The sequence below is a fragment of the Monodon monoceros genome, unplaced genomic scaffold (genome assembly GCF_005190385.1).
Source record: "Monodon monoceros isolate NGI ecotype Baffin Bay Population unplaced genomic scaffold, NGI_Narwhal_1 Super_Scaffold_16, whole genome shotgun sequence".
Lineage (NCBI taxonomy): Eukaryota > Metazoa > Chordata > Mammalia > Artiodactyla > Monodontidae > Monodon > Monodon monoceros.
In genome coordinates, this window is record NW_021703772.1 from 2,285,529 (window position 1) to 2,309,365 (window position 23,837).

Consider the following 23,837-nt stretch of genomic DNA (forward strand, 5'->3'; position numbering starts at 1 on the left):
GGGGAGAGTAAGGAATTCCACCTGGGAAGGCTCTGCAGCGCTGGCACTGGCTAGCACTGACCTTGAAGAGCAGGCCTGGGACACAGGATGGGTGACTCTTGATCTAAAGAACAAGAAATGGTCTGGAGAGCGTACCTCTAGCAACTGAGTCTGGGGCGTGGGTAGGTGAGAAGATGGGCACCTAGAGGGGCTGAGGCCAACTCATCTGCTTTGCCAGGCCTGGGTCTGTTAACACACTCAACTGCATTAGTGTTGGTAGTTTCTAGAAAGTTCTACAATCATGTATGCTATAAAATGTCTCACATCCTTTCCGGTCCCCTTTAAAGTGAAATGATAGTTATTTTTGCAACCCGTCCCAACTTTCTCAGGCCCTTTCTCGTGTTGCAAAGTAGAGAAAAGAAGAGACGGAGGACCAGGACTGCAAAGACGTCTTTATTGTTCCTGGGAGGGAGCAGAATACACAGCCACATTGCAGTCACTGAGCTTGTTACAAATATCTCAATAAATAAAACAAATAAGCAACATATACACTGAAACAGAAAAAAAAAAAATGTTAGCTGAGCAAATCATGGAGAAAGAGAAAGGGGAGAAGTGAGAAGAATTCCAGGCTTCCTTGAAACAATCATGCAGGGGCTTGGGGGTGGGAAGGGAGCACGAGGTTCTTTTTCTGAGAGCCTTGGTCCAGTTTAAACAGAATTGTACAGGAAGGCATTTCTGGCTTATTTTTTAAAATATACACTAAAAAAAGGCACTTAGAGGGAAATACAAATCCAAAATCCTTGTAAATGTGTTCCTGAATTTAGCGATTTTCAGAAATAATAAATCCCCGCCCCCTCAAAACATAAAAATAAAAAAATAAAACCCAGGCCTGGGTCTGTTCCCACCCTCAAACAGTGGCGAGGACGACAATGAACATGTCACCGGCAAGAAAGACCATGTGCGCCACTTCCTCTGCGGGGCCCGTCTCGGGGACGGGGCCGTGCGGTCCGGGCTCTGTCGCTGTGCCCTCGTCTAGGCACCGTGCTGGAGCACCGAGGGGGCAGTTTCCCGGAGGTCATTCGGGTTTCAGAAGTTACAGACTCGGATGCACCCCAGTTCCACGTGCGCTCAGCCCCGCGGGACAGTCTGGAAAACAAGGTAGAGGGAGGTTGAGAAGCCGCCGCATCTCTCGGTGTCCAGGGACCGCCCTCATTCAGGAGCCCCCGGACGGGACGGGACACGTGCGAGCCGCTCTGGCACCCGTCTGCTCCCTGTCTGCTCTGGCAGAAGCTGGACAGGTGACCAGTAGTCAGGGCCACTGGGCACCTGCAGGCCGTTGCCCCCAGGGACCCAGACCAGGCCTGGAGCCCCCCTTCCCTCCCCACCTCCACCCTCTCCGGCTGCACCCAGACCCAGAGGGCTGAATCTCCTGTCTGCTGTGCCCACCAAAGCCTTGCCCCCCAAGGTGCCCTGCAGGGCGGTGCTGACCCCGTGGGTGAGCCGCTCCCTAGTGGAGCTCCCACGGAGAAGAGCAGCCCACCATGGAAGGGGAAGGGGTGCTGGGGAGAGGCGGCTGCAGGGGCTTCAGGACAGCGGTGTGAGCCAAGCCAGCTGCAGAGGGGTGGGGGCGAGGACGCAGAGAAATGGGACGGCCGCTGGGCAGGAGTTGTCAGAGGGGGATGAATTTCTACAGCTGTGCTTTTGAAAAAACTACAGATTCACAGACAACGCAAAACAAAAGTGTACAGGGAGGTCGCATGCACCTCTCACCTGGTTTCCCCCACTGGTATCACCTTGCACTAGTCTCGTGAAGCATCACAAACAGAAGAGGGACCTTGGCACAGCACGAGGCTTCTTCACACCTCACTCGTGCGTGTGTGTGTGTGTGTGTGTGTGTTGGGGATGGAAGGAGGTTGTACCAGGTGTGTGTGTGTGTGTTTGGTGGTGGAAGGAGGTTGTACCAGGTGTGTGTGTGTGTGTGTGTGTGTGTGTGTTGAGGTGGGAGGAGGTTGTACCCAGCTGCGTGTGTGTGTGTGTGTGTGTCTGTGCACGTGCGCCAGGCTATTTCATCACCTGTGGATTCTGGCACCCTCCAGTGCAATCAAGATACACAACTGTTGAATCCCCAGCCCCACGAAGCCCCGGAGCTCATGCAATTGATCCATAAAGTGCAGGTGGGTCGATCAAAATGCCGCTCTGGGGCCAGCTTCCAGCCGCCGTCTCTGGAGCCCCTCACCCCCATGTCCACCACCTCCCGCAGGACCTGGCCAGTGAGGCTCCCAGGAACCAATTCAAGTGACAAAGGCCACGCTCTACCAGAAACACTCCTGCCTTCCCACTGGGGAGTGAAGCTTGTTGCTGACAGGGAGGTGGAAGACCAAGTGATGTCGCAGAGGGAGGGGGCGTGTGCTGGGCGGGCCCCGCGGGCAGGGAGCTCAGGACCTCACGGGCTGCCATCTGCGCCCATAGGCGTCCTAGAGAAAATGTGCCGGAGAGATCTGGGCCAGGGTGTCCGAGCACCAGACTACAGAGTGAGTGACGCAGCCCCGTAAGCCAAGGTCGTACGTCTCCGCAGTGGGGACGGCGGGAGGGCCCCGGGGATATCACGGGGCACGAGCACCTGGCCAAGGACCTCAGCACGCGCTGGCAAGGTCCCTGGGGGTGAGCACAGTGGGCCCCTCACCTCACCCCGAAGAGGCAGTGCATGGCTGGGGCAGCTGCTGGCCTGTCGCCTGCTGTTCTGGGGCCGTGGACTGCTGACTGCCCAGTCCTGCAGGACCCAGCTCTACAGCACACCCAGCCAGCTTGCAGCCAATCCCAAATTTACAGCGTGTGTGTGTGTGTGGCGGGGGGGCGGGGGTGTGTGTGGCCTGATGCCACTGGGCAGGGGCAGCACGAGGTATGTGCCTTGACCTCCTGTGCCCCCAGCTCCCTCCCCGTGGAACCCTGAGCTCCACACTAAAGCCCAGCTGATCGGGGAACTCTAGAAACCTTTACTGCCTCAAGACAAAGCTCTGCAAAAAAGCAAAGACGCATTTTCCCTCAAACTCCAGTGCGTGGAAACACACATGCACTTCTTTTTTTTCAAGTTCAGAGCACTCCAAATATGTAAGCCTTTTTAAGTGGTCCTGGGCAGAAAGTCAAAGGCTGCTCTCTCTTGGAGAATGTGGTTGTAATTAGATAATTAATAAGGGGGGCAGCTAGAGAAAGCTAAATGGAAGCCTTCCTCAGTGGGAGGAAACAATCACAGCAGGTTTTGATATATGAGCTGCGCCAGCCCTCCGAGGGGAAATACAGCATCATCCGTGCAAAGCCAGGAACGACAGGGCCGCCCCAGGAGCGCAGGTTTCAGGGTTCACTCCACATGCCTGCGGGGCCCAGGGCCTGGGCAGGAGCGAGCGGCAGGTTCATTAGTCTTTCTGACCGAGAGCCTTCGGGGCCGACCGCCCTGATGTCACCCTGACCCCAGCTGTGTCTGCTGACATGGACGGCGTTCTCAGCCACAAATGAAAAACATCTGGGGCCCCGGCAGCCTCCCGCGTGTGAGAGCCACCTGAAACCGTGTGCGCGTGTCCTGTACACAGTTCACGCTGCATCTGTCTGCCCCGCCAGGAAGCGGGGCAGGCAGAGAGGCCGGGCAGCGGCTGGACTGAGAGGCTGGCCGTCCCCCTCTCTCACCCACACCAACCATTGGGCACTGAGAAGCAACGAGGGTCTTATTCGAATCTGTATCCCTAGGGCCTGACACAGGGAGGGGCACATCAACAAAGTTCTCCAGAAAGTGAGGCAGGGGCGGGCTTAAGAGGGAAGCATTCATTTTAAGGCCTTGCATCCATTCACTGATTCACGCCCCCACCCATCCATCCACCCACCATCCTTCCATTTATCCCTCCATCCACCCACCATCCTTCCTCCCTGCCTCCCTTCCTTCTTTCTATTCACCCACCATCCATCCACCCACCATCCTTCCATCTATCCCCACATCCACCCTTCCATCTACCCATCTATCTTTCCAACATGTACTGAGCATCTTTCATGTGCCAGGAATGCTGTTAGCTGTTTAAAAAGCTCAGAGGTGAATCAGAGCAATCTAGCGGGGGAGGAGTAACATGTTTATAAACAACTAGAGCTCAGGGTAGACAGTGACAGCTTTTTTAGAGGAAGTGCAGCTAAGACTCTGCAACCAGAAGGGAAGGGTGAGGAATAAGGGTAGAGGGAGAGGATCACAGATGTGAAATGTCTCCTGGTCAGATACAGCACACGCACGCACACATGTGCACACCTGCGGCTTTGCCAGTGGAGACTGGGGGCAGAAGGCGAGGGTCAGGAGACCAGGAACTGTTCACAGCAGCCCGGGGGCGTGGCCACAGTTCCCAGCACAGAGCAGACATCCAGGGCGTCGTGCCAGCTCTCACTGCCCCTTCAGCATGAAAAGTGGAAGCATCTCTGCCTCCACAGGCCCCTGGCACTGCCCAGCTCACTTGAAGGGGCTCCCCCCGTCAGGCTGCCCTTGCTGCCCCCTCCTCCCGTTCACTACGCCTAAAACAAAGACCCTGGACACCTGGGCTCTCAGGTATACTGTGCAGGGGCGGGGGTAGAATGTGCCAGGGGTAGATGAGTAGTGATGGACCCAGGGGTGGAGAGCTGACAGCTGCCACCTTCCCTGGTGGGTCTCGCCCATTCTGCACGGGCCAGCCCCCCTCCCCTCTGCACTGTTTTTCAACGGGGGCCCTCTGTCCCCTGGCCGAGCCTGCCCACAGCCTCCTGACCGTTTGAACACAGCTCCCAAGAGTGTGGTTTGGAGGGACAGAGCCAACTTTGTATCACCAACAAAACGTGCCGTAAATACGAGTAGAAAACAAACGATGATTCGCATCAGACAACTGAGGACCACAGTGGGGAAATTGCCAAGCTGAGCACCACACAGACAGCCCAGCGAATGGGGATCCAGCTTTCAAAACAGCGGAAATTATCATCTTGGGAGGAGCCAGAGGAGTATGTGTGGATAAAATGAGAATATGCTGCTTTGAAAGGGCATGAACAACCAGGAGACAGGAAAAGCGCTCTTGGAAATCACACAAAGAATATTAGTAGACATTTTTTTAAATAATAGAAACAAAATAGCAAAAGAGATACTGATGAAAAACCATTAATGAATTGGAGACTGACTCATGGAATCTCCCGGCATCTGAGCAAAAAGACAAGGTATGTGGAAAGGAGGAAGCGGACGCGGTCACAGGAGAGATACCGACGGAAGAGTCCCCATGCTCAAGAAAGATCGAGGGTTTCAGATTAAAAGGAGCACCGAGTTCTGGAAAGGAAACCCAACAAGACAAGCAACAGAGCCACATCACAAAGTTCTGGATTCTAAGACTAGAGAAAACCTCCTACAGGCTTCCAGACATAAAAAGAAACAAAAAAAGAACCAGACTGGGGTGCCTTCCCCTGTGCTCATACTACCCGCTAACTGTTAATCCCAGGACGCCCAGAGTTTCTGTGGAGAAGAATGGCGTCCCTGGAGCTTTGCTCCCCAAGAATCCATGGACGCCGTGGGGAGGGAAAGAAACATGAGGTATTTAAGATCTCAGGAAGTACACCTATCAGGTCCCGCTCCTGGGAAACACTACTAGGAAACGTCTTCCATCAGATGAAAAGTAGCTCGGGCTCTGTCTCTGCAGGCATGGCAACAAATGATCTAACAATCCCCCCCACCGCAAACCCGACAAACAGGTAAGACGCTGTGGTCAACGCTCTTTCTGTCCCAAGAGGGCAAAGGGCGCTATTCTTCCCCAGCTGGGTCCCCAGGGTCTGGAGCAGTGCCTGGCACACAGTAGGTGCTCAATAGATACCTGCTGCAAGAGGGGCTACAATGAGGAGGTCAGACACACAGCAGAGGTGAAGGTCACCCAGGTGACCAGGAGCCCCAGGCTCCCTGTAACACCCGCACTCTGTAATGCACTCGGACTCCCGTTTATTCTAAGCTTCTGCTCCTCAAGACAAGCAGGGTCAGCGACAAACGGAAGCCAGTGAGAAATGCAGACGGCAGGTCTGGCCGGGAACGGAGGAATCAGCACCTGCACGCTGGCAAAATCCCAGTTCTCCGGAGATGCTCCCTGAGCAGGAAGAAGTGGGGGATCGTGCACAGCCTACATCATCCACATCCCTGTTCAGAGACATGAACTGCGGCTGCGATGGGCTGTGACTGCCGGGGCACGTGGCTGGGTGGAGAAACAAGAATTCCAGCTTCATCATGCTCCCTGCCGGGGGCGGGGCCCCCGCGGGCTGCCCGGCCCTGAGGCTGTGCCAGCCGCTACAATCCTGCCTGAGAGCCCCAGACGCGGAGACCCGCCGGGGCCCGCCCGGGACACGCAGTGGACACAGCTGTGCAGCCGACCCGTGTCCAGCTCGTCTGGCTGCACCTTGATGATCACCCACCTGAATGCGTGGGCAGCAGGGGTGCCAGCCTGCAGGGAGTCTTGGAAGGATCACCCACTCAGCTGGACGGGTTTTCTTCTTCCCTCTGGGTAGGGGATTTGAAGAGACCATGGGGCACTGGGTGCAGGCAGGCGCTGGACGCCTCCCTGCCTGCCGCCTGCTGGCCTGGCCGGGATGGGCAGTGCCAGAGGGTGGCCCGAACAAAGCTCGTTCCCCAGAGCCGCTTGCCCCAAGGCAGTTTCTGTGACAAATGTTTGTCCAGGGACGTGGGGAAAGAGCGGTTTTTCTTTCGTTGGAGAGAATGCGAAGCTCTGAGCAGCGAGCTCCAATCAGGCCTGGGTAACGGGAAAGCATGTACACAGGACCCCCTCCCTTAGGGACCAGCGGCCGAGGCTCACCTGGGTGATCGGAGAGGCGGGGGTCCAGCTGCCCCTGCACATGGGGGCCCTCTGTCCTCCCAGTTCAGGGCCCCTCCCTCCCTGTGGCCTCTGGGCACCTCTCCTGGCTGTGAGCCGGGCCTGGAAGCCCCAAGGGTCAGAAGGGTAGAGAACTGGCAGTGCCAAACGACAAAACGGACCCCGTCCCAATGACTATTTGGGAATCCACCTCTAAACCCTAGAACGGCAGGAGGGAGCCCGGAGCCATCCTCCCGTAGGCTGAACTCTATTAACTGCAACTTGATTTTCAAAGGAGCAGTTTAAGGACATATCCCTGTGGGGTGAAGGAGGGACAGACAAAAGGCAAACTGCTTCCTCTCCCAGCAAATGTAAAGCAGAAAGCACTGGGCTTGTGAGGTTGTGACGTTTTTACAAGGTTCCTCTGGACGGCTGTCCCACCTTCCTCCCTCGCCCGGTCCTTCCCTCCCTCTGCGAGTCCCTGCCCTTTAAGGGGCTGTAAGTGGTCCCTGAACCAAGCAGCGGCTGGGAAGGCAGGACACTCTGGCCTCTCTTTACAGGCCCCTGGGCCCTTTGTTAAAGAGTGGGGCAGAGGATGCAGCCATGTGAGTCTCATTAGGCCAGTGAGCGGCAAGGAGGTGGCAAATGGGGCCAGAGTTGAGACCCGGAGCTGCTCTGCCGGGGGCTGGCCCATCCCTTCTGGACAGTCCTGCTTTCCCGGGAACGGCTGGGTGGGAGGTATCCCACCATACCACAAAGCTCCCAGGACCCCCAGCGGGTGGAGGGGCTTCTGCTGCCCTGCGGGGATGCCTGAGGCACTGCCTGCTCCTCTCGGCTCTGCGGGGACGTCAAAAGATTCCAGGACCTGCGCGTTCGGCTCGAGTGTGACATTCAGGACTGCTGCCCGGACACGGGCGCAGGCTGTGGGTTCCAGAGGGACCGTGCCCGTCTGTGCTGGAGCCACCGACGCTCCCTGTGCTCTCTGCCCCCTCTCTGTGTCCCAGACAAGCCCCCTGCTTGCAGACGCCACCTGCCAGGGGCCCCTGCCCTGTTCAGGGTCTGGGGTCAGTGGAAGGGCAAGGAGGGTGAGGACAGGTGGCCCCTCTCTCCAAGCTCCGCGACTCAGACGTCTGACCCCAGCCAGCCCGCCGTGCGTGAGAAAGAGGAATCCTCTTTGGAATGACCGCGTTTACGATGCCAGGACTTTCCTATGGCTCCCTGGTGGCTTGCAGGGGAGCTGGTGGCCTTGCTTCTCCAGGGGACCAAGAACTTCACATCCACTTACAAGTGGAAACAGCGCTCTCTCCCCCCCTCCCTCTCTCTCTCTCTGTCTCTTCCCTGGCCCCGGCTTGGGCTTGGCTTCAGTGACTCAGGCTATGTCTGCAGTGACCTGTCTGCCATGGGGAAGTAGCCCTGAAAACAGGCTGGGGAGGGGGCATGCTTGCCTCTGGGCGTCCAGGCAGGTCCCTCCTACTTGGTGCCTCCCAGTGTCACTGCCTGGAGATACCGCCCTGCAGAGCCCACCCCCCGCAGCCCGAGACTCCCCAGGGCCAGCCCTGCTCAGTTCCCAGGGGAGTTATGGCAGGAAGGCCAGGGGTCCCCGCGGACCCATCCTCAACGCTGCCTCGGAGGGAGACCGTCCCATTTCCTCTCCATGAGTCACGCGACGCTGCAAAGGGTCCTCCCACATTTCAGAGACAGTGAGGGCAAGCAGTCCCGAGTAACCAGAGACAAGGGGGATGCCGCCTCTTCCTGGCCCACAGGCCTCCAAGCCCAGGAACTAGTTTAACCGGTGAATTATGATTTCTCCAGATGTCACTACATTCAGCTTCCAAATGAAACCCATGAGTGCTAGAGGGTGGGGTAAACAGTCACGCTGCAGGTGCCCCATTTCAGGCTGGAGGTGCACGAAGTAAGTGCCTTTCAGGATGGTCCATCCAATGACATCATTTCGGAGGCGGGGGCCTGGGGTTGGGGGTGACTTATCCCAAGTCACCAGGCAGGTGCAGAGTCAGCAGCAGAACTCAGGTCAGCTAAGCCCTGGGCTGGAAATCCCTCGTCTCCCACGACCGACTTCATGCCCACAACACCCTTCACTCGGGTCCAAACCTGGGGGCACCGAGTTAATAAATGTCTCTGCACATTTGACAAATGAGTATCTGAAGATACAAGGGTCCCAGTGACGGCAGCACCAGCTCGAGAGGACATTCACTGAAGGTTTTCTGATATCAGGTGTCCTGCTGGATGTTGGCCTGTAAGTATGAGGAGGACAGGCTCCCCTGTCCTCAACTAGTTCATAGTTCCCTTGGGGACGGACGATAAAATACATTATCACAACAAAAATGTAATGTGTTCTAATGAAGGTATAATACAGGTGCGTAAAGGTCTACAATTATTTTACTTTAAAATACAAACAAATATAAACACAATGATTATAGCAAAATATAAGAAATGTTATCATAAAAGTATTAAAAGGCACATACTAAAAGTACAGAGAACAAGACGATTAAGTTTCCAGGGCTTTGGGGAGCTCTTCACGGGATCAGGGGCTGGCGCTGGGTCTTCAAGGAGTCTGGTCCTGGGTGGGAAGGGGGAAGGGCCTCGTGGGCAGAGGCGAGGGTGCACGGGCACACGCGAGGTGGGCTGGAGGAAGGTGAGGATTTGGGGTAATGGTGAAGGCAACTTTTAGGGGGGCAGAGATGGGCAGGACCCACAGAGCAGTGGGGAGGCAATGAAAGGGGTACTAAGCAGTGCACGGCACGATGAGCTGGGCTTTCCCGAGATAACGGTGGGGCGGTCCCAAGGATGCCAGGATGGGGAGGCCCCCTTGTGGTCCAGGAGGAAAGGGCTGAGGACTCTGGGGAGATGCAGCAGCGCTGGAGAATCAGCAAGAGGTGAGCGGTGACCGAGGGTCCAGCTCGGGCAACAGGAGGGGTCGTGACCCCAGGGACTAAATGGGGGTCACGAGGGAAGGCGCTTTTGTGGGGAAATAAGACTAGTGCTGGTCGGGCTGAGTTGTCAGTGCTTTCATGACACCATGAAGGTTAAGTTCACTCAGCAGGATGTGCGGCTTGGAACCCCAGAAGAGGGTTGGGGGCTTCAGACTTATGAGCAAGACCCTCCCCTTGGAAGGAATGAGGGTACCTGGCTTTGCTAGGATTTGGACCCAGGCCTCTGGATCCCAAACCCGGGCCTCATTCTCCATCTCTGTGCCTCCTGTCAGGGGCAGAACTGGGGGTTGCAGGCCTTTAGGGCCACACTTTCAGGGGAGGTGGGGAGACTGAGTGTGGACCATCTGAAAGAGGCCGGTGGTGCTGGCCGCTAGCGCCCCATGCTGGCGGGAGGACTGCATCGCAGGGGAGAGCTCGGACCTGCACCTGGCCATGGGGGCGGTCAGCAGGTGACCTTGGGGAGGGCAGGCCCAGTACAGTGGGGGCTGGGCTGGCTGGGAGCAGTCTTCTGCACGTTTGGAGGGCAGTGAGCGTGCCAGGAACTGGCTTCCTATATGGATTCTGCCCTCATTTCCACATCTTCAACGTAAACACACCCAGGCCTGGAGAGGCTGCAAAGCAGTGGGGTCACAGAGCAGAGGAGTGAGAGCTGGGAATGAAACCCAGACTCCCGCTGTCTTCAGAGCGTGCCACCCCATCTCTTACGGGGGGGCACAGCCTGGAAAATGCAAAAGAACATTTCCCACAAACGACGAAAAATGGGGGATAGAAACACTGTTTCTAGGAATGCATCGGTGGTGACGATAACCTCTGCCTGACTACTGCCAGCTTTTAGTTCCTCGATTAATCTCAGAAAAGAAGGCAATTTTTAAAATGCAAAATGGTTTACAGAAATAACTGCACCTAAATCTATTTTATTGGGCCCTCCTTTTTCCGACTACCCAGAAAAAAAATACGCTACTTTTGAAATATTATGCAAATAGGTGTGCACATCCAGAAGAATGCAAAAACCTTACTAAGAATCCTGCTATGGCCCAATCCCCGGTCCTGCCCATCTCTGGGAACCCTTATTTTGGCAGCCTCTTGAGATATGGGATTGATTTTGACAAAGCAACAGCACCCAGGGGGCCCTGGCGGGAGGATGTCCTTCTAGGCACAGGGATACCCCAGCTTTCCACAGACCAGCCACGGGCTGGGCTAACCCACCCCTTCGGCAAGGCCTTTTGCTTCCCAAGCTCTGGATTCAGTTACTTTTAGCCCATTTCCTATTCTCAAACCTCAGCACCACCTGAGTAAAACTGATCTCTGTTGGGAAACATCGTACTTAGAAATCGACCAGCCCACACTCAAGCGTGGAAGGGCCTCAGGGGTTCGGGTAAAACTAGCTCATAGAAGCAGGACGGGGTGAGTGAGCGACCCCCAGCCGGACCGGCCACGCGGCTGTGAGCGGCCAGGGCTGAGGTGGGAAAGCACTGACCCTCCCGGCGGAGGCCAGCCCTGGGGCCCCGAGGAAAGGTGTGTGCAGTGGCCTTGGGGTGGGTTCCATGGGGACCAGTCAACACCCCGGCACGTGGTGAAGTAAAACTGAACGTGCGTGCTTAACAGCCGATGAGAGCTGAAGCGGAAGGGGAGTGAATGGACGGTCCACCTAGCAGGTAAATGGCAGAGAGACGGCAAGCGGTCCACGAACAAGCCCGGCTGCTAAACGGCACCTCTCGCGCTTGCAAGAATCCAGCCCCTCCTGCACAGCCCGGCTCCCTGCCCCCAGTGGCCACTAACTCCAACCGAAAGACACCTGATGGGCCCCAGGACAGGCGCGCAGGTGTCTCAGGGCAAACGCAGAGAGAACTCGGGGTTCCTAGACCGGCCACCCCTCCCAGGCAGCCCGCAGGCCCTGTCCGCCAGCTCCCGGCCCCAGCGAGAGGGCGACTCCCCGGCCTGTGGCTCCCGTGTGTCTTCTTGCTGGGCTTCCACGCGCTGCTCACAACCATGGCCTCCTGCTGGTGGGTGAAGCCAACACCCTCGCTCGCTCACCCCGTAGGCCTGCCAGGGGAAGGACATCTGATGGACTCTCCTCTTACCCCCAGATGACACCTGGGAGCCCTCAAGCCCCAGGGGCAGCAGACACAGAAACAGAAGTCAAGTTCACGCCAGCCAGCCCCGAGGTAAGTCTGTGATGAATCTCGTACAGATGCTCCGGCTGCTGGTAGAGGGAGTGGGGTCCCGGGGGCATTAACAGGGGGGTCTGCTGTCAGCCGGAGAGGGTCAACCAGGGGTCCCCATCCACCGGATAAGGTCAGTGTTACCCTGCTGATCTTCAAAGCACCTGGAGTTGGTGTCGCCTCTGGAAAAAGCGTTAGATATTTCCTCCTAAAAAAGGCATCCATCACTCTCCTTCCAACAGAGAGCTGTAATTCCCAACCATTTGCTTTTGAGATTCAAACTTCTAATTGCGCAATACACAAATCTAGGGGCTCCTTTGTCTGCACTGAACCTAAAAGGACCTGTGAATGTGGGCGATAGACTCTGTTCTTTTTAATTGACAGACAGTTGATTTACAATGTTCTGTTAGTTTCTGGTATACTGCAAACTGGTGCTCCAGTAATACACATATATATATATATTCTTTATATATATCTACTCTTTTTCAGATTCTTTTCCATTATAGGTTATTACAAGATACTGAATATCGTTCCTTGTGCTGTGCAGTAGGTCCTTGTTCATCTATTTATATATAGTAGTGCGTATCTGTTAATCCCAAACTCCTAATTTATCCCTCCTCCCCGACCCTGCTTCCCACTTTGGTAAAACCATAAGTTTGTTTTCTGTGTCTGTGAGTCTGTTTCTGTTTTGTAAATAAGTTCGTTTGTCTCATTTGTTTTAGATTCCACATATAAGTGATATCACATAGTATTTGTCCTTCTCTGTCTTACTTCACTTAGTATGAGACTCTTGTCAGCCCACTGGTGACGGCCCCGTGCTGACTGACCCTGGGGACTGAGCAGTCCATTCTGGGAAGGGCAGGTCTTGGGGGACAGGTACTCTCAGGGGCCTTCTTGGCCTTGGCTTCCACGCAAGAGTTTTGAGTCACGCCCTCATCCCAGACGGCTCTCGGCCCCCAGGGCCAAGTAAAGAGATACAGAAATACTTTCATTATTGCTCAATTTTTAAAAGTTCAAATTTCCTGGATTGAAATCCCACATTTATAAATTACAGCAGACTCAAATAAATTATAGCAGACGCAAATAAATCTTACAGAATGTATTGTGTTTTCAAAATATTTTTGAGTAGGAAAAAAGGAAACCCTGAGTTATTCTGCATTTTTCCACACAGCCACAGAAGATGGCACGAATGAGAAGTGACCACCCGTGTGTGTACATGTATTTCTGGAAGCAAACCTCAGTGGGACCCCATGTCCTAGATTGTGCGGTAACACCATGTGTCCCCTCTTTTCTACAGGCTTCTTGGAACCACTGGCTCTTCGGAGACCCCTCCTAAGCTGGGGGCTGCCGGAGCAAAGCATCTGAGAGCCAACAAAGCCCCTCCCTGGATGCCCGGACAGGGAGGCGCTGACCTCTGCCCCAGGGCTGTGACCAGGCCTGACACTGGGACGTCCTGCCAAGGCGGTGCTGCCCAACATCGCTGAGCCTGCAGACTGGTCCTGTCTCCCCTGTCTATAAAGTGGGCTGGTTCTACCTGCCCCAGGTGAGTGAGCACCTGGCACGTAATAGATGCTCACCTTGCGCTGAGAAATCCACGGGGGGCGTTACAAATGAGGCCACTGGCGCTCAAGGGATGGAATCCTGTTCCATGTCACACGTTCTGGCTTCCTGGGGTTTGGGATGACTGTGCACTGCAGGCTGAGCGACTCAAGTAGCCCGACTTTACGGTCCAAATACAAATAGAGTTTTCTTTGAAATGCGGCCGCTCAACAACTAGTATCTATTGCGCACACAGCGTGCGTGGAGCTCTGCTGTAGACCCGGGCAGGCGTGGTGGACAGGGTGGAGCAGGGCCGACGGGCTTCAGGCCCTTTGGTACTTGGATAGTATGTGTATTCGTGTGTATACACACATGCCATCATATCCCATATACGTGTGTATATACGCACCACATACACACCCCCCCCCCCACACGTACGAATATCACGTACAAACACTCATACGCATGACGCCACAGCCTTCTCTAAGGAGGGTCACCTCTGTCCTGAGTTTGCTGCAGTCGTTAACTACTGAATTCACAGTTTGGGGGTAGAGGTTATGCAGTCACATTGGTCCAAACGGGCCCGTCGCACAGAAGTCGGCGTGAATTCGGGGCAGAGTTCAATCAGACCCTGCTGCTCTCCTGGGCGTGACCGCTCAGTGCAGCTCCACGGCTCCAGGAGTTCTGGGGATGGCTGGGCACTGGAGAGCAGATGCAGAAGAGCCTCTTTGCACCCTGGAACCTGCCCAAGGCGGACAGGACTCCCTCTTCTTAAAAGAACGTTTTCAGTCACTCAAGTGCCAAGACTTCCCATCTCTTCCTTTCTGGAAGAATCAGCCTGACAGTCAGTCGTGCGAATCACAGATGCCCACGTGACAAGCAGAGCTGTGTATCTCCCAAGTATCCCCCTGTATTTTTGCATTGATTGCAACTCCTGAGTTTGAAAGCCGGAAGCAACTACTTTAATTAGAAAGATAACAGCGCTAAGACCCAGAGACAGGGGATGAGACCTTGGAGTTATGACCAAAGCAGGGTAGCTGAAGTCTGAATATTTGCTATCACGTTTCTGACCAAATCAAAGGCTACGCTCCTTAAGCGGGAATCACTCTTTTGCATAATCTGCCCATTTTTAATGCATTTATTTACCATTTGGACTCTCCAGCTTAGCATCCTATACTAATTTCTTTTGCCGAGACAGACCCATGAATATGGAAAGCAGTGTTGATGTCAATGTTTATAAAGGGATTCGGCAGCTACTTTAAATCTTAGATCCAGCAATCCACCTTCCCTTCTAGACTCTCTTTAATCAAGCTTTGTCAATAAATAGATGAGATACAGATGTTCTGTGTAGTTTTAAAGAATTCAGGTTGAATCCACTTTAAAATAAAACACAACTCTGGAGGCACATACAGAGGAGGAAAGTTAACAGACAGAAGAAAGCTTTAACAAAACCCCAAATGGAGGCAGGACTCTGAAAATCAGCAAATACACCTTGAACCAAAGATAAGAATTCGAATAATGCTTAGGGGAGGCACAGAACAACCCAAACGCTTTCAACATCTAACAGGAGTTACTTCAAGGAAATCTGGGGTATAGAGGCTCACGTTTGGTAAACAAATAAATGAAGCCAGGGTTACACTCTGAAATAGTTTTGTATGTTAAAAACTTCAGTGAAAAGTGCCTTTAGAAATTGAGCTTCTCCCAAAATGAATCTGAAACAACTTAGTTTAGACAGTTTTCCCAATGCACACACCCATTTCGCAAAGCAGAGTAAACATGTCTGAGGCTCCAGGACACGACAGAGACCTCTGCGGTGTCAGACTGTCTTCCCTCCATCACAGGGCTGGTCCAGTGGCAGCGAGGGTGGCGAGGCTGCAACTGCAGACAAGGTCCCGCCTCTCCCGGGGCGACGTGTGGCCCCTGCTCTGCTGTTTCTGCTCATCCAGGCCGGCTGGGGCCCGGCTCCACAGGGCACTCAGGACTCGGGCTGGCAGGGTCTCCATCCACCGTCTTGTAGCTGCACCTTTGCGGGCATGTGGCCTTCCAGCCACTCGGGCAGTGGAAGACAGACTGAAGTGTCCCCCACTTCCTCCTGGAGATGCTGCTGCCACTTCCTCCTGAAGCTCACTGGCTGGCACCAGTCACCCTGCCCAACCACAGGGTCTGGGGAGTGGGAGGGGGAGGGCCAAGCGTTGGTGGTGCCGCTGAGTCGGCCCCAAGGGCCAAGGCAAGGTTTTTGAGCAAAGGTTTGTCCAAAACACCAAAAGTAGGTGTAGATGATCACTTGGGAAGCCATCTGATCATTGATTACACTACCTTCTCCAAACGTGGGCATCAGAGTCCTGAAGGTTGACAGGTAGCAGAATCACGGCTGGGGAAGCTCGGTATTTTGGGGGAAAAGGTGCAGACAGCCAGATACTGAATGAATGTGTGAAAGAACTTAACTTTAAAAAAAAACGGTCTTTAAGGTCAGCCATAAAGGCAAAACACCAAGGTGAACACAATGACGTGAATCCACGTTAACTTGGTAGCAACGGGGTCTCACTCACTAGCTCACACCCTGTTTTATTGAGATGATGTGGCGGCTGCAAGGGTGGTGAGGTGAGTTATTACTCGGCTTCGAGGTGCCGCCCCTGCTTTCCTCTCCTCTCTCCAAGTGACGGGCCACCTGGTTCTCAGGACAGCGGCAGGTGTCCTTGGCGTGAAGTTTCCGCTGGGACAGTGACTTCAGGAGGCTCGTCGTGCTGGAGGGACCCGCAGCTCGATGTCCCAGGGTTTTGTGAAGGGTCCTCGCTGAGCTCAGAAGAAAGCTCCACAGGGCTCGCGTGAGCTGGCCTTTCACTGAAGTCCTCCTGGCACCGCTGCCCTGGGGTGTCGTCCTCGTCCAAGCATGTTCTTGGACATTGCTAATGCATTTACTCCAAATTTGGTCTTTCAGGGCTGCCTGGACAAATGCCTCTCCTTCTCTTTCCCAGAAGTCACCTTGGTCACTTCACTTCCAGGACCAGGAGGTGTGGCTGGGAGACTGGCTCGGGCAGTGTCCCTCACGGGGAAGCTTCTCCTGCTGGTGGGGCTCTGTGCTGAAAACAGGGTTCCCACTGACCAGATGCATGACTCTTCCACTGCCCCCACCTTGCCTCCCAGCCTGCTCACCCCGTTCAGCTCATGGGCGTCACCCAGAACTGCACACAAAATGGCGGCCTGGGTGCCGTACACACACCCAACATCCCCGTGGCTCCAGAAAACAGCCTAAAAGTTGGCTCTCTCACATTCTGAGCGAGGTAAACTCAGGGCTGGATGAGGGATGACCGTGTGCACTGCGCTCATCTTCTGAGCACCAGCAGCCCTACGGCGTCTCTGGGAAGGAGCTTGGATTCTCCCTCATACCCTGTACTGTGGGCTAGAGAAGCAAAAGCGAAGCTATTTAGTGAACCAGAAAGATGTGGAAGGAAACCGCTCTCCCCACCAATATAGTTCAGTTTGAGTTTCAGGAAGTTTAATTGCTGAGTTGAAGGCATGATTAACGCTAAGTAAAGCTGTGTCCTTGGATATTTACAGGGGTTCAGGGCTTAATGTCATTTCACTAGAAGCTGGGGACTCAGATCCCAGGAGAGGGTCTAGGCAGGCAGGAAAGCATGGGAGCCGTGCTGTCGGTCTTTAGAAAAAAGTTCACAGCACATTTTACATCTTAGCAGGAAAACCATTCGTTTTTATAAGTTAAGATTGCAAATTAAAATTACAAACATACTTTAAAAATGTAAAAACTACCTTGGATCCCTTTAGGAAATGACCCTACAGTGTTCAGTAATATCCCCCCACCCCACCTCCCCAGGGCTACGCGGCATTTACGATCTGGTTTGCAGGATTCTCGGAGATCTCGATGGCGAATTCTTATCATCACCCTCAAGATCATCAAACGCAATCTCACCTGCTGACTGGCGCCAACCCACAGGACATCGGGAAGGTACAGTCCCCAGACCCAGACGTCCTCTGCTGGGCTGTGGGCTGACACAGCAGACACTGAGGGCACTGCGTAGCCATAGGGGCAGAGTCACAAATAAAATTCCTGGGCTGTATTCTTTCCTTGGTCAAACGTGCACAATACACGCATGAGAGGCCAGCTTTTCATCCTCTGCCACTTTGCCTGGATTAAATAAAACTGGCTGAACCAGGCAGCACCCATCAGGGCCTTGGCAGGTCACCCCGTGGGCACTGGGAGGGAGGTCGGGAAGAGTGGACCACGCCCGGAGGAGGGGCCCCTCCAGCGCCAATGACAGCCTGAGAGTAAGGCGGGGACCCTCAGGACCAGGCAGCAGGGACCCCGAGCAGGAGGTGGCACAGCTTCGCCCCATCTCCCCCGTTTGGGAGGGTCTGAGCACTGAAGGCACGAGAAGCTGACCCCAAACCCTGAGCATCCCAGGGACGCGTCTGCGTGTGTATCCTACACTCTGCCATGTCTTCTTCCACCGATGACACTCAGCGGTGACCCCGTGGCCCCTCTGCCTCCTGACCCACCCTGCCCAGGGGAGGTGAAGTGGCGTGACTGGTGGATGGTGGAAGGGGAACTGAGTGTGCTCAGCGCAGGTCCTGGACCCCTCCTCCTGGAGTGGGAGCTGCCTGCAGGGAGGGCGTCTCCCATCCACCCTCCAGCAGCTCCCACGACTCCCAGGCCCTGCGGGGAGGCCCATCTTGGTCCAGCTCTGCCGACACAGGGTTGAATCGGCCTGACCCTGGGACCCTTCATCTCAGCCATCATCTGTAAACAGGCAGGGCAGCCTACCCCAAGAGGAGTTGCAGAGCCGAAGTGTTGGGACTTGCCTCAGGGCTCAGGCTGCTTCGCAAAGGAAGGTCCCATCAGGCCCCGCTAACCCCTCCTGTCTCCCCTTTGCCACCTGCTATCTGAGTGACCTTGGTCACATCTTGTCCCCAAGCTGGACCTCACTTCTCCCAGGTGGAAGTGGCTGGAGGTCTCCACGGCCCTGGGGGTCTGGTGATTTTTGAGAATCTTAGGGACAGCTGAGAGCTCATTCGCATGTCCCCGCGGGGGCACAGCTGGCACCTGACAAATCTGTTTTAAGACCTGGTTAAAGCTGTGGAACCCTCACTCTCCCCAGAAGATGCTCAATGCTGTGAGTACACGCACTGCCTTCTTGGGGAGGAGGCTGGTTTAACCGGAATACTTCTGAAGGGAAGGAGGCTAGAAGGAACCCAGATAAGCACCGGGGGACCGGAGGGGAGGCGAATCGCACTTAAAGTTGTGGGTCCAGGTGGACTGAAGCCAGACATGCCGCCCACGGACCCTTGGCTTCAGAGAGCAACTCTGATCGGCCATCGATTACTGACGTCTTGCAGATGCAAAACGAGAGAAAAGCCAGTTCCGTACATCTTACAGCTGGGAAACCAGTAAAAACACAGCTTTCCATTCCTGAGAGCCACCTCCCTCTCCACAAGGCAGAGACCGCACCCCCCCCAAAAAACCCATCCGGTCCCCTCTGGACACCCCAGGAGCTGGGGTTCATCTGACCCACCTCCCCCCGGGCGTCAGAGTTCCTCTGTGGCCAGGCTTCTAGAAAACTCTTCTGCTCAAGTGCTGAATATTTTCCCTGATCTGTCTTCAAAATCCCAATCTTTTTCTTTCTGCTGGAATTAAAAGCTGGTGAGCGGTGAAGGATGGGCTGGCCATCACTCCTCCTGTGTCTCCTGTCCCTGCATTTCCGCTTTTCTCTCTCTATTTCTCCTATTTAATGCGAGGAAAGCCAGCCCAGCTCCTCCGAGAGCAGCTGGAGACGGGAGCGTGCGGTGGATTTTACATCCGCAGAGAAGTTAAGATGAGTGACGTGGCAACCCCACCATCTGCACTCCCATGAGCCTGCCGCCCCACCTGTGCTCACAGGTCCCCGCTTCTGGGTGAGGACAGGCCACAGGGTGACTTCAGTGGTCGGGGGGGAGAGTCCCCAGCCCCGTCTTCCCAGTAAGACAGGATTTGCACAAATGCCACACTCTCCTCCAAGGGATATCAGGCACCACAGGCAGAAAATGGAGCCCCAGAAACGCAACAGCCTTGCTGAGGTCTTTAGAATTAGCAGAAAAAACGGATGCTGGAGGGAAAGAATCATCAAAGAAATGTTCATGTCCATCTCGCCCCAAACTGCCCCTTCCCTGAGTCCCCTGGGGCCATGCTGAGCAGAGGGCGTCCAGCCCTGTCTGAACACTCTTGGACTCAAGCTCTGAGGATGGGGCAGCCCTGTGCATGCCGGGCAGCTGCAACCGACGAACGTCTCAGGTTCTGATCCTTGGGCCTCACAGGACAATGCCCTGGGCCCATCGCACAGGAGGTTCCACTGTCAAACCCAGATGCCCTAGGATGTGTGTCCCCTGGGAGCCTGGCTCTCCCTGGGAGCACACCTGGACCAGTCTACCTGTCCCCCCGCGGCCCTGGCTCTCAGCAGCTGGGACTGCCCTGGGTTTCTGCAGAGCCCCTCAGGAAGCATCCTTCTACTTTGTTAAAAGAAGCTCTGTCCTTGGAGAGCTCTTAAGATTGAGTTATCCCTTCTCAGTGATCCAAGCAGATTTGTTCCCTGAAAGGTCCCTCACATGGAACAAAATGAATCCGTGAGTTACAAACAAATTCGCTCCTCCCAAGGAGTTCTCCTTATGAATTTAAGTGCTTTTACAGATCATTAACTCCTTGGCCAAGAGGCCAGAGCAGGGAGGAAGCTGAGCTGGGTGTTGGTGGCTGCTGCCCCGAGGCCAATCAGAGCTGGGCTAAGGGGCTCTGAAATGATAATAACAGGAGTCATTCTTCACCCAGATTAAATTTACACATGCTTCTGAGCGCTGTCTGTTTTGTGAGGCTGGGCACCCTGGCACAGGGAGGGACACACGGCTTCTGCATTTCTGTTTGGGCCACAGCACAAAAGTGGAACAAAGCCCTAATCTGTTTTCCAGCCGCCGCCTAATTTCAGGTCCCGGCAGTTTGGAGGCCAGTCAGTGCAGGTGGGCAGCAGTGCCGATGCAGAAGGGCCGGGGCTCCAGTGCTTCCAGGAGAACACAGAGCTGGCCAGCTTGTCCCACATGGTGCCCTGGGCTCAGAGCAACTGGGCTGCTGGGAGAGGAAGGCGAGAGCCCTCGGGAGGAGGAGGAAAGCAGGGCCCGGAGTGTGGACAGGGGCTCAGAGCCAGAGGCGCCTGAACTTAAATCCTGCCTCTGTGTGCCTCTCTGAACAAGACGGTGAGAGAGAGAGAGAGAGAGAGACGAGACAGAGAGACAAGAGAGACAGAGAAGGGCATTACCTGACTCGTGGGGGTGGTGTGAGGCCTGCGGTGCATGTGGACGGGAAGCCCAAGTGCACTCAGGTGGGCACCGTCTCCTCCCTCCAGCCCTGTGATGCCCAGTGTCCCCATCTGAAGGCTGAGCAGCTCCCCAGAAAGCACCCTTCACACAAACAAGTGCAGACACATAACTCCCGCTGGGACTTGCACAGAACTGCAGGCACAGGTGATGCTCAGAACGGACTTGCTGAATGGAACTGAGCAGAGGCGGGGCAGAGAGCTCGCAGGCAGGGAGGTGAGCCCGTCCCAGCTCGGGGGCAGCGACCCCACGCCAGGTGGGCACATCCTCCAAACCCAGCCCAGGTATGAGCCACCGCACTCCTCCCTGCAGCAGAGGCAGGCTACGGGCACAAGAGAGTGAGTGGATCAACGGATGAGTGAGGGGCACAGGGGTGAAGGGGCGCTGACTGCTCTCTACGACCCCCATTAGACCATGTGAGTGCACAGGGCTTGCTGGCTGGACGGGTGAGCGCCCACCACTCGCTCAACAGTAATAATGACAGTAACAGTTACGCCCCTTTGCTTTCCCTGCCTGAATGTGTCAGCGGCCCCAGGGTTCTGTCCGAGGTCCTTCTCTGCCCACCGGGCATACGGGGGCTTCCCTCCCTCCCCTCCTTGAGTCACTCCCCACCTGGTGGCCTCCCTTCACCCCGTCTGGATCTCCAACATGGAGACCTGCACAGCCATGAGCAGGTGAACCACAAACGAAAGCCCCGAGAAAGATCACTGCTCCTCCCTTGTGGGGAGTGGCGAGTCCTCTGGTCTTGGGGTGCCTGGTTCAGGGCTGCCAGCCCTAGGAAGCCCTTCCTGACCACCCCCCCGCCTCCCCTCCACATGTCCAGCATGCTTCCCACCAGTGCGGCCTGACCAGGGGCCCCGGTCTGCACAGCTGTGATGTCCACAGCCCAGGGACTGGGGCTTAACTCAGGATGAGGTCCTGCTAACCCCCGGCTTCATGCCAGGTCCCTGGTTTCGGGGGTTGGAGGCAGCACATCAGGATGGCGGGGGAGTGATTTTCAGCACACGCCCCCCTAGCTGGGCACACTGGAATGGGGAGGGGGCAGCAGGGCAGAGAGAGGACGGAGTATTGTAGAAAAATCTACAAACAATTCTAATGTACATCCCCTTCCCAGCATTGGAGAATGGCTCGGCATCCCCGGCAGGAGGCTGTGTGCATGCGTGTGTGTGTGTGTGTGTGTGTGTGTGTGTGTGCGCGCGCGCGCATGCATGTGTGTGCGTGCTGGAGAGGACGACCACAAGGCGCATCGGCTAAAGTGAGACACTTTTGAGAATGACAGGGGCACTGTTACTGATCAGGCTTGGAGAACAGGAGTGAACCAAGACGGTCCTGGGGATAAGGGCAGGGACGGTCACCCTAGCAACAGGGCATCCACTTCTGACCCCTCTGCCTCCACTCAGTCCAGCGGAGCCCTGGTCACTGATCTCACCAGGACGGCACTAACCCCACACCTCTCCAGGTGCTCAGGTCCCCGCAAGACCACAGGCTCAAAGGGGAGAGAGCCGTGTCCACCCACAGCAGTGACCCCTTCCTGCTTTTTGGCGCCTGCTGGGTTCTTTCTCTGCACAGAGCACACTGTGCCATTTGATATTATCCACTTAGAATTCTTTTCAGAATTATGGTCTCCCTTTCATTACTGGGTGTCCCAGCACTTCTGTGCGATCACGTGCCCTCACTTGGTATGTTTCACAGACAAATTCTCACCGCAGCCTCCAGAGGTAACATTGAGTGAAACATAAAATTGGGCTCCTAAAGGTGGTGGGCACATGGGGTTTCCAGCTGAAAGCACCGACCCCACCCTGCCCAACCAGCATCCTGTCCCCTCCATGAGATCTGTCCCCGCGGCCACACACAGCTTTCAGGCCACGATTAAGATGAAACCCACACAGTCCTGGGGAAACGTTTCCATTCTGTGTTATCTCCGGAAGGAACAGACTCCACGTGAAACTGGGGACCTCGACTTCACCTGGAAGACAGATCAACCTGGCGCTGCCACCTGCACTTTCACGAGAAGCGTGAAGAGCAGTGCCCGCATCCCTCTGGCCAGACCCTGACGATGGCCAGGACCCAGGAGGGCCCTGACGGGAGGGGCTCGGATGCCGGCGGGGCTGGCCCCTCTTTCTTCACGGTGCCCTGGAGTTCACAGTCTTTGGTTGCCATCTGACTCTAGATCAGAACACTGAAGGAGACAGTCAAGTGTAACTGTAACTCCAAAGGCAAGAGTGGGCTGCCTGCAGGGGTTCCAGACGGGCTGCGACAAAAGGCCAGCTGTGGGGTCCAAGTCCCGCAGAGATCCCGGGGCTCAGGAACAAGGTGGGGTGCAGCCGGGAGGAGGGCCCCCTCAAGAGCTGGGGGCCATGGTCATTTGCAGAGAGCCTGGGTCTTCACAACCCCTGTGGCTATTCCTGCGAGACCTGGCAACCCCTCTTTTTGGAATTACACTCTGAATAGCCCCCCCTCTACCTGTACCTGGGGATGACAGAGATTTGGGGTGTTTCCGAGCTCTCTGCAGCCCGACTTCATGCTGCTTTCTTCTGGTGCCCAGGCTGCCCCTGTGATTTCAGCACCGGAGCTCTGAAATCTCACATCTGGCCACCCCAGCTTCCCTCCTCACGTTTCCTTGTCATAGATTTCTTCTTTCTGCCGTCCTCGTCTTCCCTGCATCCCTGACAATAACTTTCTTGAATTAAAAATTACATTAAACATAGGAATTCATCTGAGAAAGAAACGGCACTTCACAATCGTATGTATTTGCAAACAGCCTCACAGTAAGCAGAGCTTCTCATTCAAAACACCCTGTGCTGGATTCCCCAGCTACGAGACGTTCCTTCAAAAAAGGCCTTCACTTTTCTTGTTAAGGACATAGGAGGTGTTGTTTATTTTTTGTTTTTATGAATGGCATCTTTTTTGTTTCATCATATAATCTAATTGGTTATTGTTAGCGTATATGAGGACGTTCTTAAAATTTATCTTCACTTAGTAAACGGCCTCTATCCTAAATGGTTTCCTTGGTTCTAATGGTTCTG

General features: G+C 55.1%; 1 protein-coding gene across 1 annotated transcript in view; it reads right to left on the reverse strand.

The window, feature by feature from the left end:
• Positions 1-419: 419 nt before the first annotated feature.
• Positions 420-23,837, reverse strand: part of TWIST2 (twist family bHLH transcription factor 2) — a 49,678-nt gene continuing 26,260 nt past the window's right edge. Inside the window, exon 2 of the mRNA XM_029225988.1 lies at positions 420-1,125. The gene's annotated coding sequence lies outside the window, so the exon portion shown is untranslated. The remainder of the gene's footprint in view (positions 1,126-23,837) is intronic.